A 15,976-nucleotide genomic window follows, 5' to 3' on the forward strand; every position below is an offset into this window, starting at 1 on the left:
TCTCCCAAGCTTTCTTTGAAAAGTTTTATAGTTTTGCTTTTCACCTTTTAGTCTTTGATCCATGTGGAATTTAATGTGCATGTGGTATAAAATAGGAATTAAATTAATTAATTAATTAATTGGAGACAGAGTTTCACTTTCTTGCTGTCACCCAGGGTGGAGTGCAGTGGCACAGCCTTGTCTCACTGCAACCTCCGCCTCCCAGATGCAAGTGATTCTCATGTCTCAGCCTGTCGACTATCTGGGATTGCAGGCGCAAGCCACCACACCTGGCAGGAATTGAATTTAATGTTTCCTGTGTGGAAAGCCAAAGTTCCCAATGCCGCTTGTTAAACAGCAGCTTTGATGCCTGCCCTGTGCCCTGTGCAGCCCTGTAGCCACTAGCCACGTGGAACTATTTAAATTCCATGAACTGGCAGGGCGCAGTGGCTCACACCTGTAATCTCAGCACTTTGGGAGGCCGAGGTGGGTAGATCACCTGAGGTCAGGAATTTGAAACCAGCCTGGCCAACATGGTGAAACCCTGTCTCTACTAAAAATATAAAAATTAGCTAGGCATGGTGGTTGGCACCTGTAATCCCAGCTACTCGGGAGACTAAGGCAGGAGAATTGCTTGAAGCCGGGAGGCGGAGGTTACAGTGAGCCGAGATGGCGCCACTGCACTCAGCCTGTGCGACAGAGCGAGACCCCGTCTTACAAAAAAAAAAAAAAAAAAAAAAAAAAAAAAAAAAAAAAATTAAATAAATAAATAAATTCCATGAACTAACATTGAATAACATTTAAAATTCAGCTTCTCATGCCAGTTGTACCAGTCACATTTCAAGTGCTCAGTAGGTCACACATAACTGACAAGTACAGAAATGAACAAGGATAGGGAAGATGTGAAAAGCACAATTAAGTTTGTTTGAATAGACACTTGGGGCAACTGCACTCAGTCAGAGGCCACACCTGCTTTCTAGGCACCCATGGGGCATTTTCAAAAGTTGGCCACATTTCAAAAATACCAAAAAGTGGATTATTTGGGCCATATTATCTGATCAAACTGTGGTAAACTTGAAAATCTGTAACAAAAGGTAGCAACAAAATCCATAGTTGCCAAATGAAAAACGCACGTATAAATAATTCATTTTCAAAGACAAAATCACAAAGGAAATTAGAAAATGTTTAGATTTGCATATAATAGCTACTTACCAAAACTTGCGGGGTTCAGCTAAAACAGTACTTACAGAGAGGTTAGTCTATTTTACCATTTCGCTTTACAAAAATCTAGTTTTGGCTGGGCTCGGTGGCTAACGCCGGTAATCCCAGCACTTTAAAAGGCCGAGGCCAGTGGATCACCTGAGGTCAGGAGTTCAAGACCAGCCTGGGCAACATGGTGAAACCCCGTCTCCACCAAAAATACAAAAATCAGCCAGGCGCGGTGGTGCGCACCTGTAGTCCCAGCTACTCGGGAGGCTGAGGCAGGAGAATTGCTTGAACCTGGGAGGTGGAGGTTGCATGAGCCAAGATCATGCCACTGCACTGCATTCTGGGTGACAGAGTGAGACTCCATCTCAAAAAAAAGAAAAAAAAATCTAATTTTGGCCAGTCATTCTTAGTGATTTTTGTTCTCTGTTCCATTCATTTCTGCACGTACCTTTGTGGTTCCGTTTCTTCTACTTTCTTGGGTTTGTGGTATGGTTGTTTTCCTGTGTCTTGATTTGGATTCTTAACTCAAGAATTTTAACTACTTATTGTATTACAATTTGTGCAGTTTTAGGTTACATGTTTCCCTTCACTAAGTGAGCATTACTTCAGCTGCGTTTCCTTAGACTGTGCTGCTTCACTGTGCTTTTCTCCTTCTGATCCTTATTAGTTTCTATGGTTTTCAGTTCTGAAGTGGAAAATCTTCCACTCAGATGTCAGCTTGTCAAGTTTTCATTGTAATACTGAACCTTTTTCATTTATATATTTGAAGCTATGTTTGTCATCCTATGGTAATCTCTGAATCTTTACTAATGGTTTTTTACTTGAAATCTATTTTGTTTGATATGAATATAACTTCATAAACTTTAAGAAAATAAAGTATTTGCTAATTTTCTTTTTTTTTTGAGACGGAGTCTCGCCCTATCGCCCAGGCTGGAGTGCAGTGGCACCATCTCGGCTCACTGCAAGTTCCACCTCCCGGGTTCACGCCATTCTCCTGCCTCAGCCTCCCGAGTAGCTGGGACTACAGGCGCCCGCCACCACGCCCAGCTAATTTTTTGTATTTTTAGTAGAGATGGGGTTTTACCATGTTAGCCAGGATAGTCTCGATCTCCTGACATCATGATCTGCCCCTTGGCCTCCCAGTGTTGGGATTACAGGCGTGAGCCACTGCGCCTGGCCAGTATTTGCTAATTTTTAAAATTTATTTTGAAACCTAAATTTTTGTTGTTTTTATATTTTGCATCTGTTAGGAAAGTACATAGCTGGATTTGGTTTTGTTGAAACTCTATTTTAACTTGCAAATTCAGTTTATTCATATTTATTGACACATTTGGATTCACTTCTACAATTTTATTTTGTGATTTTTATTTCTTGTGATTTTCCTTGGCTTCTTTCTCCCTCATTTTCTGTTTGCTGTGGGGTTGAGGCATTTTTTCCTTCTTCCTTTTTCTTTCCAAATTCTATTTTATTTTAGTAGATACATGCATGCTTGGCTTAAAGTCTAAATGCAATCAAAATCCATGCAATCCTCTAGAATATTAAAAGGATGTTGGAATATTTTAATGGTAATTATACTATTCTGTACATGTTTTTCTGAACTGTTATTTTAGTTTCATCTTATTTCTTGTTTTCATATCACAAAATTGGTCTCTATCATTATTTAATAATAATTAATCTCATTTGGATTTACTTACATATTTTATATTTTCCCCTCACCACTACCTTTTTTTTTTCCTTTTTGAGACAGAGTCTCACTCTGTCACCCAGGCTGAAGTGCAATGGCATGATCTTAGCTCACTTCAACTCCTGCCTCCTGGGTTCAAGCAATTCTCGTGCCTCAGCCTCTTGAGTAGATGGGATTACAGGCTCCCGCCACCATGCCTGGATAATTTTTGTGTTTTCAGTTGAGACACAGTTTCACCATGTTGCCCAGGCTGGTCTTGAACTCTTGACCTCAGCTGATCCACTGGCCTTGGCCTCCCAAAGTGCTGGGATTGCAGGCGTGAACCACTATGCCCAGCACCCCACCACTACCTCTTGACTCTCGCTCCTTCCTTTGGATTTAATTTGTTTCTCTCTGAAAAATATCCTTTAGGAATTCTTTCAGTGAAGGAATGTGATTGTTCAATTTTTAATTTTTGTTTGTTGAAAGTGTTTTAAAAAATATAGTTGCCACCCTGACTGACAATGTTGTTGGGTATAAAATTCTGGGTTGACAGATATTTTCTCTCAGCATGGTAAAGATATTTCCTCACTCTGTTCTGGCTTCTATTATTGCTGCTAAGAAGTCAGCTGAATTATAGTTCCTTTGTAGGTTATCTGCCATTATGGGCTAAATTGTGCCCCACTCCCCAGTATGACATCCCAATCCGCAGTACCTCAGAATGTAATTGTGTTTGGAAAAGGTCTATAAAAGGTGATTAAGTTAAAAAAGAGGCCACTGAGGGGCATCCTAATCCAATCTGACTGATGTCCCTATAAGAAGAGGCAGAGACACACGGAGGAAAGGCCATGGAAGAGCATAGTGGGAAGGTAGCTATCCACCAGGCAAGGAGGAGGCCTCAGCACAAACCAAACCTGCCAACACCGACAACTTGAGCTTGGGCTTCCAGCCTCCAGAACTGTGAGAAACAGAATTTCTGTTGTTTAAGCCTTCCAGTCTGTGGTATTTTGTTACGGCAGGCCTAGCAAACCAATACTTCTGGTTTTTGCTGTTTACTCTTAATATATTCTCTTTGTCTTGATGTCCTGCAATTATACACTGAGATGTAATTAGGTTTGTGATTCATTTTATTTATTCTGCCTAGAACTTATTAGGAATTGTGAATCTGAGAATCCCTGCCTTTCATCAATTCTGGAAACTCCTCAGCCATTGTCTCTGTGAAGAAAAGAACGACTGTGGCAAGCCTGAGACTGATCACCCTTAGAAAGGCTACTCATAAGAATGGCCTCAGCCCAACATGGATTTTAGGAGTATGCCTGTCATTTCCAGAACTGACAAGAGTGAGTGGCTCCTTGTCCCTAAACTGTTTGTGCAAACAGTAAAGTTAGTTTATGCTAAACACCTGCTTTTCTTCTGGGAGCCTGGAGTTTTGGTATGTGCTAGGCAGGGGGTGCCAGTGTGACCAGCTGGAATCCCTGGGTACTGCAACTCTGATGAGCTTCCCTGGTAGATAATAACTCACCTGTGTCATCACAATTTGTTGCTGGGGTAATGAAGTACATATTATGTGACTATTATTAGGAGAGGACTTACATTAGTTCATTTTTGCATTGCTATAAAAATACCCAAGACTGGGTAATTTATAAAGAAAAGAGGTTTACTTGGCTTACAGTTCTGCAGGCTGTTCAGGAAGCATGATGCTGGCATCTGCTCAGCCTCTGGGGAGGCCTCAGGAAGCTTCCAATCACGGTGGAAGGAGAAGGGGGAATAGGTGTGTCACATGGAGAACAGGAGGAAGAGACTGAGTGGGGACTACATACTTTTAAGCAACTAGATCTCATAAGAACTCACTCATCATCCTGAGGACAGTGCCAAGGGGGATGGTGCTAAACCATTCATGGGAAATCTGCACCCATGATCCCATCACCTCCTGCCAGGCCCCACCTCCAACACTGAGGATCACAATTTGACATGAGATTTGGGTGGGGACGCAGGTCTAAACCATATCAGGCCTCCTGGAAGCTTGTGCCTTGTTTCCTCCAGATTTCACCCCGTAAGCCTTTTCCGTTTGCTGATTTTTCTGTGGATTCTTTTGCCATAATAAATCTTAGCCATGAGTAAGAAAATGTGCTGAGACCTGTGAATCCTTTTAGCAAATCTCATGTTTGGGGGTGGTTCTGGGGACCCGCACACGGTCTCTCAAACGTGGTCTCAGTTCTATTCTCTCCTGGAGCTCCACTTAGAGATAAGGTAGACTTCATTCTTTACTTCTTGATCGACGCTGCGTCACATCTTCCATCTTTTCATTTCTTCGCTCTGCCTGCGGGGTGGTTTCTTCAGACCTTTACAGATAGTGATTTTCTCCACAGTTGTGTCTTAACGTCTATGAATCTATTCACTGATTTTAAAAATTCTAATGACTATAGTTTTCTTTTGAATGTTTTTGTAATTTATATATTTATTCATTATTCATTCAATTATTTATGGCAGTATAGACACAAGAATTCTGATTTTAGCTATTTTAGTTCAATGGGATTATTATTTATGTTGTGGTACAGATTTCCCCGCTGATGCCATTGGGAGCTACTTTTGGCCACCCCTGTGTCCTTTTGACACATCCCTCTCATTTTTTTGATTACTTCCATAGTTCAAGATTATGATTTTTCCCTTCTGCAGTTATTTCTCCAAGCAGCTCTGGTCCCTTTAATTAATTTTAATTACTTATTTATGTTTGAGCATGTGAAGCATTAAAATGGTTCTAAAAGTCAGAACAATAGAAAATAAAAGTACTCACAGTGTCTTTCCCATACTTTCTACCCTGTTCCCATTCCCCATCTTTTCCACCCCTTGGTTTACCCAAGCCTCTGTAGCCAAACAACCTTATGTGTTTCTTGTTCATTATTCTTGTATTAGTCCATTCTTGCACTGCTATAAGGAACTACCTCAGAATGGGTAATTTGTTAATATAAAGAAAAGAGGTTTAATTGACTCAAAGTTCTGTAGGCTGTACAGGAAGCATGGCTGGGAGGCCTCAGGAAACTTACAATCATGGCAGAAGGTGAAGGAGGAGCAAGCACATCGTCACATGACTGTAGGAGAGAGAGAACAAAGGGGGAAGTGCTACACACTTTTCAAACAATCAGATCTGGTGAGAACTCTGTGGGAGACAGCACTGGGGGGATAGCACCATTAGAAACCACGCCCGTGATCCAGTCGCCTCCCACCAGACCCCACCTTCAACACTGGGCATTACAATTCAACATGAGATCGGGGTGGCAACACAGAGCCAAACCATATCACTGTGTTTCTTTTTGCACAGAAGAGTAGCTGCATGTATAATTTCCAATTTCCATTTACTTCTTACACAAAGAAAGCATTCTACAGATGCTCTTCTGCTCTTTGCTTTTATAATGTAAAGAGTTCTGGAAGCCACTCACAGAGCTGAGTTCATAGGAGTCTTTATTACTCTTTTTCAAAGCTGCATAGAACTTCATTGTGTGAATGTATTACAGTTTATCCACTACTCTCCAGTTGCCTGATATACAGGGTTTCCCCATATAGGCTGCAATGAATAACTCTGTGCTTATGCAGTTTCCGTGTGGCTCCCCAGAGGTGGGATAGCCAGGTGGAAATGTAACTACATGCCATAGTTTTGTAAGATACTCCAAATTCTGGCTGGGCATGGTGGCTCACGTCTATAATTCCAGCATTTTGAGAGGCCGAGGCCAGAGGATCACCTGAGGCCAGGAGTTTGAGACCAACTTGGCCAACATGGTGAGACCCTGTCTCAACTACAAATTAAAAAAAAATTAGCTAGGTGCAGTGGTACATGCCTATAATCCCAGCTACTTGGGAGGCTAAGGCAGAAGCATCACTTGAACCTGGGAGGCCGAGGCTGCAGTGAGCTGAGATCGCGCCATTGCCCTCCAGCCTGGGTGACAGAGTGAGACTCTGTCTCAAAAAAAAAAAAAAAAGATACTCCAAATTCACCTCCTAAAGGCTTGCAGCAGTTTACACTCCCACTAGTAATGTGTAAGGGTTACTGTTTCCCACAGCCTTGCCAACAGAGTGTATTGTCATGCTTTGTAATTTCTATCCATATGAGAAGGCATCTTAGTGTAGGTTTGTAAGTGTGAAATATAATAACATAAAGCTTATCATTGTAACCATTGCAAGTCAACAGTTCAGTGGCATTAACTACATTCATATCGCTCAGCAACCATCACCACCATCCATCTCCAGGCTAACACTGTAATCGTGTGTGTGTGCGTGCGTGTGCGCGTGCGTGTGTGTGCATGTGTGCGTGTGTGCGTGTGTGCGTGTGCGTGTGTGTGCGTGTGCGTGTGTGTGCGTGTGCGTGCGTGTGCGTGTGCGTGCGTGTGCGTGCGTGTGTGCGTGCGTGTGCGCGTGCGCATGTGAGTGCGTGCGTGTGCGTGTGCGCGTGCGTGCGCGTGCGTTCGTGCGTGCGCGTGTGCGTGCGTGTGCGTGCGCGTGTGTGCGTGTGTGTGCGTGCGTGCGTGCGTGTGTGTGTGTGCGTGCGTGTGTGCGTGTGCGTGCGTGCGTGTGTGCGTGTGCGCGTGCGTGTGTGTGCGTGTGTGTGCGTGCGTGTGCGTGTGTGTGTGCGTGTGTGCGTGCGTGTGTGTGTGTGCGTGTGTGTGTGCACGTGTGTGTGTGTGTGTGCGTGCGTGTGTGTGTCTGTGCATGTGTGTGTGTGTGTGAATATAAAATGCACCCCCTGGCTCTACTGGAGCCGCTGTGTTGTTTAGATCTTCTGTGTTCTATGTGGCAGCCCCCAGGGAGGTGTGCTGCTCAGATCTCCTTTCCAGAAGAATTAGTCTCCCTGCTGGAGAGGAGCAGTTAGCTGACGGTCTACAGCTGTAGCCCCTTCGGGGGCTGCCGTCATGCTTGGGCAGCCCCAGGCAATGGCAGGGGCAGGTGTGGGATGAGGACCTGGCCAGTTGTGTTCACCTGGGCCTTTCATGCACAGTCTTTGCCTTGAAACTCCCCCAGGGTTGTTGAGACTTTGTCAGACACGCATCTCAGCCCCCAGCTCTGCCTGTCCAATCCTGTGCCTTCTCCACCTTCACCTTCTGCAGGTGCTGCCCATAACGTACCTCTGACATCCTGACTTCAGCTCCTGCCTGCTTCCTCGAGGACATGAGCCAACCCACTTCACTTATTTTTTTGTTCACTTGAGCTGCCCTGTTCCGGGAGTGATGTGCTAAATTACTAGTTTGTTGCTATGACTCCTTACAGTTTCTGTGGTTTTGCTTCATGAAGGTGGTTGCTGAATTATTTTTATTTATTTTTTAGACAGGGTCTCGCTCTGTCACCCAGGCTGGAGTGCAGTGGCATGATCTCGGCTCACTGCAGTCTCAACCTCCTGGACTCGAGCAATCCTCCCACCTCAGCCTCCCTAGTAGCTACACCATCATGCCCAGCTAATTTTTGTATTTTTTTGTAGAGACTGGGTTTCACCATGTTGCCCAGGCTGGTCTTGAACTCCTGAGGCTCAAGCAATCCTCCTGCCTCTGCCTCCCAAAGTGCTGGGATTACAGGCATGAGCCACCACACCTGGCCCTGAGCTGCTTGTTGCATAATTGATCTTTGCTGTGAATTGTGTCTTTTTGCAGTAAAAAGTCCTTCTTCGTGCTGCCTAATGCTTTTGGTCTTGAATTTCACCTTGCCGGCTAGCGTGGTCCCCATTTCTTTTCTTGCTGCATTTATACGACTCATGTGCCTTTGTTCATCCCTTCAATTCCAGCATTTTGGATCACTTTACTGTGTCTTGAATACAGCATGTAGTTGGATGTCACTTGTGAGCCAAAGTGATTTTTTTTTCTCATGGTAAGTAAATCAAGTCCGTGACTTTTTGATGGTCTCAATGTTGACATCCCCTAAAAACTCCTATGCTGAAACCCAGCTCCCAGGTGATGTCCTAGGATGTGGTAAGGGTTCCACATGTGGAATAGGATTAGTGCCCTGTTAAGGCCCTTATTAAGGCCTGAGGGAGCTGCTTGCCTCTTCGCCATGTGAGGACAGGTGGAAGGCACCGTCTGTGTAGAAGCAGTTCTCACAGGCATCGAATCTGCTGGCACCTTGACCTTGGAGTTCTCAGCCCCAAGAACTGTGTTGCGTGTGAATTTCCCAGTTGTAGGTATTTGTTAGAGCAACACAACAGGACCAAGACAGGCTCATGTGTTCAGTGTCAGCTGTTACAATATTTTCTAATATGTGTATATTGTGACATTCGCGATGTGATGTGTAAGCTCTGCTCTTTCTCTCCTGTTGTTTTTCTTAGGGGTTTGTATTTTTTTTTTTTTTTGAGACAGTGTCTCACCCTGTCGCCCAGGCTGCAGTGCAGTGGTGCAATCTTGGCTCACTGTAAGCTCCGCCTCCCGGGTTCACACAGTTCTCCTGCCTCAGCCTCCCGAGTAGCTGGGACTACAGGCACCGCCACCACGCCCGGCTAATTTTTTTGTATTTTTTTAGTAGAGACGGGGTTTCACCGTGTTAGCCAGGATAGTCTCTATCTCCTGAACTTGTGATCCGCCCTCCTTGGCCTCCCAAAGTACTGGGATTACAGGCGTGAGCCGCTGCGCCCGGCCAGGGGTTTGTATTTTTATTCTAAGGATTTCTTATACTTTTTTAGTGCCCTTAGTTTCCTGTTTTCTCATCTAAACTTTCACTGTGGGTTTGTCAGTTTTGGGCAGTAACTGTCCCACTGATTGCCTGTGTCACTAGAAATGAGCTGATACTCTTTTCCTCTTTCTCTCTCTCTTCTCCAGTGTTTCCAAGTTATGATATTCCTACCTTGTCACTGCACGCAACATTAGTATGTGAACCTTTCACCCTCTTCCCTTATAATGCTCCTTGTGCTGAAGGAGCACAGTCATCTTTTGGGTTGGATGAAGTTAATATTCTAGTAGATTCTTCAAGAAGGGCTCATGGACCAGGTGTGGTGGCTCACGCCTGTAATCCTAGCACTTTGGGAGGCTGAGGCCGGCAGACCACTTGAGGTCAGGAGTTTGAGACCAGCCAGGCCAACATGGTGAAACCCCATCTCTACTGAAAACACAAAAATTAGCCAAATGTGGTGACGCACGCCTGTAATCCCAGCTACTCGGGGGGCTGGGGCAGGAGAATTGCTTGGACCCAGGAGGCAGAAGTTGCAGTGAGCCAAGATTGTCCCGTTGCACTCCTGCTGCACTCCAGTCTGGGTGTTACAGTGAGACTCCATCTCAAAAAAAAAAAAAAAAAAAAAAAAAGAGAAGAGCTCATGGTTCAGAATTTTCTAAGTTCTTGTGTTGTTAAAACTGTTTTCCATAGCCTTGATATTTGAAGGGAAGCTTCACTAGATATTGATGTATTTGTACATCTATGCTTATATATTTCATCCTGTTACAGGACAGGCGATCCTGATCCAGACTGTAAGGGAGGGTTCTTGGATCTCACACAAGAAAGAATTCAGGGCAAGTCCACAGTGCAAAGTAAAAGCGAGCTTATTAAGAAAGTAAGGTGGTACAAGGACAGCTACTCCGTGGACAGAGTAGGGCATTCCCGAAAGTAAGAGGAGGAACGCGTACACCCTAGGTACAATGCTGGTATATATGGGAAGACGTGCTCTGCTATAAGGGTTTGTGATAAAGAATTAATCTTCTTAATTACTATGTTTTGCAAGAATCGATATTATTACCTTTAAAGCAAAATTAGGAATGCCGTTGTTCTCTAGATATTGGGATATCTGAACACTCCCAAGTCTGGGTCTGTTTAGTAAATATTATTAATTTGTTCCTGTAACTGTAAACATCTACAGGCTTGGAATGCCTCACTTTCTGAGGATGCAGCTCAGCAAATCCTCGCCTCATTTTCCAGCCCTCACTCAAGATGGAGTCACTCTGTTTCCAACGCCGCTGACAATCCTACGAGTGGGCACAGCATTTCTGGATTAGAGGGAGACTCATTTTTTATTTACAGAATATATTGGCATTGGTTCCTTGTGACTGCTCCCCACTTGGGACAATGTGGTGACAGCGAGAGGAGCCTGCCTGTGCAACAGGGAGTTTTGCTCTACAGGAGGGAAGCCTGAAGATGATGAGTCTTAGAGCTGATGTGGGAGCTGTTACACCCATGGGAGAGTGTAAGATAAACTTTATTTTCTAATGTCAACAGATCCTCTCTGAGAAGAGAAGGGAAAGGCCCCAGGTTTACAGTTCTTCGGGATGTAAAGAAATGGTCCTGAGTTTCATCTGGCTTGGAAATCTAAACTTATACCAAAAGGGAGATAAACCTGTCAACCGTTTCCCTGGATTCTTTCTTCCTCCCTCCCTCCCTCTCTCCCTCCCTTCCTTCCTTCCTCTCTCTTCTCTCTCTCTCTCTCTTTCTCTTCTCTTTCCTTTCCCTCCCTCCTACCCCCTCCCTCCCTTCCTCATCTCTCTCCTCTCTCTCTCCTTCTCTTTCTCTTTCCCTCCTCCCTCCTCCCTCCCTCTCCTCCCTCCTCCCTCCTCTTTCTTTTTCTTTCTTTTCTTTCTTCTTTCTTTCTTTCTTTCTTTCTTCTTTCTTTCTTTCTTTCTTCTTTCTTTTCTCTCCCTTCCTTCCTTCCCTTTCTCCCTTCTTCTCTTTCCTTCTCCTTTCCTCCTTCCTTCCTTCCTGTCTTCCTTCCTTCCTTCCTTCCTTCCTTCCTTCCTTCCTTCCCTCTCTTTCTTTCTTTTCTCTCTCTGTCTCTCTCTCCCTGTCTCTCTCTTTTTTGAGTTGACATGTCACACTGTTGCCTAGACTGGAGTGCAGTGGTGCAATTATAGCTCACGGCAGCCTCAAACTTCTGGGGTCAAGTGATGCTCCCATCTCAGCCTCCCAAAGTGCTGGGACTACAGGTGTGAGCCACTGGGCCTTCTCCTGGGTGTTTCATTATCTGAGTCTTTCAAGGCTGGTTTCCCTTCCAGGCATCCATTAACCCAGGTTACCAGTAATTTTTTCTCAGAAACCATGACCTTGCAGAAATATCAACGTATTTTCTCTACAATAAAAAATGCTTGGTGCAGACTTTCTTTCACTGATGTTTGGAAAATGTCACTCCACTTTGCCCTGCTTTGCGATTACTTTTGAGAAATCTGATGCCAGGCGGGCTCCTTTGTCCTTGTAAGTTATTTTTAATTTGTTTTTGAAACATAAAAGTTTAATTAGATATTTTCTCAGAGTTGGTCATGTCTGGTTAATTTTCTCGGCATCCATGGGTGGGGGAGCCTTTCAATACGTAGACTTAAGTCTTTCAATTTTGAGGCATCTTCTTGGACTAAGGTCTTAAATATAATGCCTGTCCCACTGCTTTGTTTCACATCTTCGGGGGCTCCAGTTATGCGTGTATAATTCCTTCTTTGCTTGTTTCCCACGTTCTCCACTTCTCTGTGGCCCTTTCTATTTCTTTTGTGGTCTCATTTTCATTCTCGTAGTTACTTTCCTACTTTATTGCCTTTCTTTATTTAAGTCTATTATTTCTTGGGTATCTCATAATTCAGTCTTCATTTCTGAGATGATTTTGTCCGTTTCTTTAATTTCTTTTCTGTTTTCAGCAAACCCTTTTTATTTCTTTCTGCTTTTGTCTGCTTATATTCCAAGGGTTTGAATTTCTGACTCGGGGTGGGTTTTCCTATTCCCCAGGTGCTTCTGTGAGTATATTTCATCCACTTTAGAGTGTGGCCTTGCTGGTTTTCCCTACTTCTTGTTTTGCAGGAGTGGGATTTTTATCAACTGAGGTGTGTTGATTATTTTTAGTAGCTTTAAATAGACAATACTCTTCTGATCATTCTGTGAGTTTGGGTGGTTTACGAGATTCCTGCTTCAGCACAGTCTGCTCTGTCCGTGCGGCAAAGTCTAGTTTCTCGAATGAATCTGTGTGAGTGTGTGCTGGGAGGGGGGGATATGTGTCCTTTGCATTTTCTGGTTCACCTTTTCCTACAGGACCTGGGACTTCTCCCCTTTCCTACTTTTTGCCTTGGCTGCTGGATGCCTGAAGAGCGCATCTCCCTTCTTTTTCGCCATTTGCTTCTCCTGAAGTTCTGTCTTTCACAGATGCCACTTCAGGCTGCGTGTGGCTTTTGGGCCCATCTCTGCAGTTAGCAGGTGGACCTAAGGGCACTTGTTCAGTGTTTTCACACGTGGGGAGTGCTGCTATTTCTGCCGGTTTTAGAGCACTCCTACACCCCCCTCTAGCTCTCCCCTTCTCTCTTTCCTGTCTTATTCTTGGACTGCTCTTACCCACTGCAAAGAGCATGAGCAATTGCTTGCTGGGATGTTTTTCTTTTCCCCCTTTTCCCCTGCGGTTGCTTTGAAGTTGGAGCATTCCTGTCTTTGCGTGGTTTCACTTGACTTTCCTGTTGACCTGCACTGATTCTAGAGGATTTTGGGGGTGATGCAGACCTAGGCAGATGCTATTCTCTTTGGTTGCTCAGAAGTCCTCTTAGAGAGTGTTAGAGTGCATTATTGATTGTGAATGATTTTAAGACTCTTCACATGTTTAAGAATTAGTTGATTTTATTTTCTGCACCTGTTATCTTACTTGATTATATTCTTCTATTAACAGGTAGGTCCTGCTCTTACTGTTTTCTAGAAAGTCTTTACGTATTAGAAAAATGGTGCTGTGCCTTGCAAAAGGTTTCTCTAAGTTCCCAGGTTGTCTGTGGGCTTTGCTGAAGGAGCCTGCTACTATTAGCTCCGGCAGCAGGGCCGAGGCTTGGGCCTTTACACTCACGTGTGGGCAGAGAGGCTTTGAGAGCAGGACCTTTATATATGCAAGGCAGGACTGGGGGACACTTCCCTCTCTTCCTGTGGGGCTGTGGGGCAGAGATGATGGGGAAAGAGCAGGGAAGGAGGTAGCAGAGAGGGACCTGCAGGAACACAGAGAAAAGAAGTGTGTGTGTGTGTGTGTGTGTGTGTGTGTGTGGTGGGGACTTGCCAGCTAGCTGGTGTCTGCAGTTCTTCCACTCACTGAGAGATGAAAGGAAGGGCGGAGACGAATGTACATGCAAATGGATAATCTGTGCAGCTTTGCAGAGTGCAGGGCCATTTGCATAAATATTGTTTGCAAAAAGCAATTAGTGGTTCATTTACATGCAGTGAAGTAGCAATTTGCACTTTTTTCAGGAACAATTGCTTTGCCGACATGCACAAATTTGATGCTTTGCAATTGGCTTTGTAATAGTAAAGCTTTACAATTTTTCTTTTCTTTTCTTTTCTTTTTTTTTGAGACAGAGTCTCGCTCTGTCGCCCAGGCTGGAGTGCAGTGGCCGGATCTCAGCTACTGCAAGCTCCGCCTCCCGGGTTTACGCCATTCTCCTGCCTCAGCCTCCCAAGTAGCTGGGACTACAGGCACCAGCCACCTCGCCCGGCTAGCTTTTGTATTTTTTAGTAGAGACGGGGTTTCACCGTGTTAGCCAGGATGGTCTCGATCTCCTGACCTCGTGATCCGCCCGTCTCGGCCTCCCAAAATGCTGGGATTACAGGCTTGAGCCACCGCGCCCGACCAGCTTTACAATTTTTCATGTTTAGTTCCTATCTTGCTTTCCTGAGATGGAATTTTTTCTTTAAAAAAAGAAAGTGCCATGTCAAGGGCGAAAGTTCTCCAAGCTAGCATTCCTGGTGAACCCTTACTCCTTTTCTGACTGTGTCCAAGCTCTGCATCTCCCTGAGTACCTGTACAGACCGTTTTCTTGGCCTCCTACTTGTGTAGCTTTAAGTGAAGCTTTCTCAGTTGGGCAATGATTGGCCACACCCGCACACACTGCCCTCCTCCCTCACCGTGGGTCAGGCTGCAGTGAAGAAGGCTCTGCCTTGGGCAGGGTCAGTGACTGTGGATCTCAGTTCAAAGAGACAGGATCATGGTCTGGTATCAGGTGGCCCCGGGAGGAGTGGGAGCATCCATGCCCACTCCCTACCAAGTGACCCTAGCCAGACCTGGCCTGTCCCGCACTGTCACTGTCAGTGCTGTTCACGTCTCAGCTGAAGCTTCAGCCTTTCCTGCAAGGGCTGTGGCAGACAAATCCAGCAGAGGACCTACGCGGAGGCTCCGCCGCAACGGTGACCTCGCAGTCAAGTCTTGCTCAATTTCTGAGGAAAGTCCATACCGTGTGCACTGTACAGGTGTGAACCTGTACAAGGAGAAAGAGAAGCAGAACCAATAGAGCCACCAGAAAGGGCCTAGAGCAAGTATAACTGGTGTCCTCAGAGAGAAATGAGACCCTAGCCGGGCGAGGTGGCGGGCGCCTGTAGTCCCAGCTACTCAGGAGGCTGAGGCAGGAGAATGGCGTAAACCCGGGAGGCGGAGCTTGCAGAGAGCTGAGATCCGGCCACTGCACTCCAGCCCGGGCGACAGAGTGAGACTCTGTCTCAAAAAAAAAAAAAAAAAAAAAAAAAAGAAATGAGACCAGTGGGTATTGCAGAGAACCCATGAGAGGACTTGCAATGAAAAAAAGTCATGAAGAACAAAAACAAGAAAAGTTCCAGTGATGGGAGGCAGAGTGGGCGTCTGTGGGAGAAGCAGGGAGCTGGGTGAGGATGCTGAGGGAATCTACTGGAATGTGACACAAAGGGATGGAGTTGGGAAGCACAAAAGGCAAGCTGAGATGTGGAGGACGATCTAGAGGTTATAGCATCCCTCTCATAGGATTTCAGGGGGAGAGAATAAAGGGGAGGTGCTGGGGGTGGGACAACAGCCAGGGCGTGTTTACATCTCTATCTTTTCAGAGCTAAAGGCAGGTGCTGGCCTCACTGAAGGAGTCCACCAAGTGCCAAGCAGGATAAACACAAATAACCAACCCCCCCAATTCATTCCTTGCTACGTCAAAGTGCAATGTGGATCGTCAGTGATACAGCTAAAGCTGGGTGGGTAGGGGGAGGGGAAACCCCAATTATCTAAAAGGAACAAGGATCCAATTGACACCTGCCTTCTCATCTGCAGTGTTGGGAGAACAGGTTAAGACTCCAAATCTTCCCAGTTGTGAGGTGAAATCCTTGGACAATTCACTATTTATTTATTTTATTTTATTTTTTTATTTTTTTTATTTTTTGAGACGGAGTCTCGCTCTGTTGCCCGGGCTGGAGTGCAGTGGCCGGATCTCAGCTCACTGCAAG

The sequence above is a fragment of the Rhinopithecus bieti genome, unplaced genomic scaffold (genome assembly GCF_001698545.2).
Source record: "Rhinopithecus bieti isolate Rb0 unplaced genomic scaffold, ASM169854v2 scaffold_61461, whole genome shotgun sequence".
In the NCBI taxonomy this organism is placed as follows: domain Eukaryota; kingdom Metazoa; phylum Chordata; class Mammalia; order Primates; family Cercopithecidae; genus Rhinopithecus; species Rhinopithecus bieti.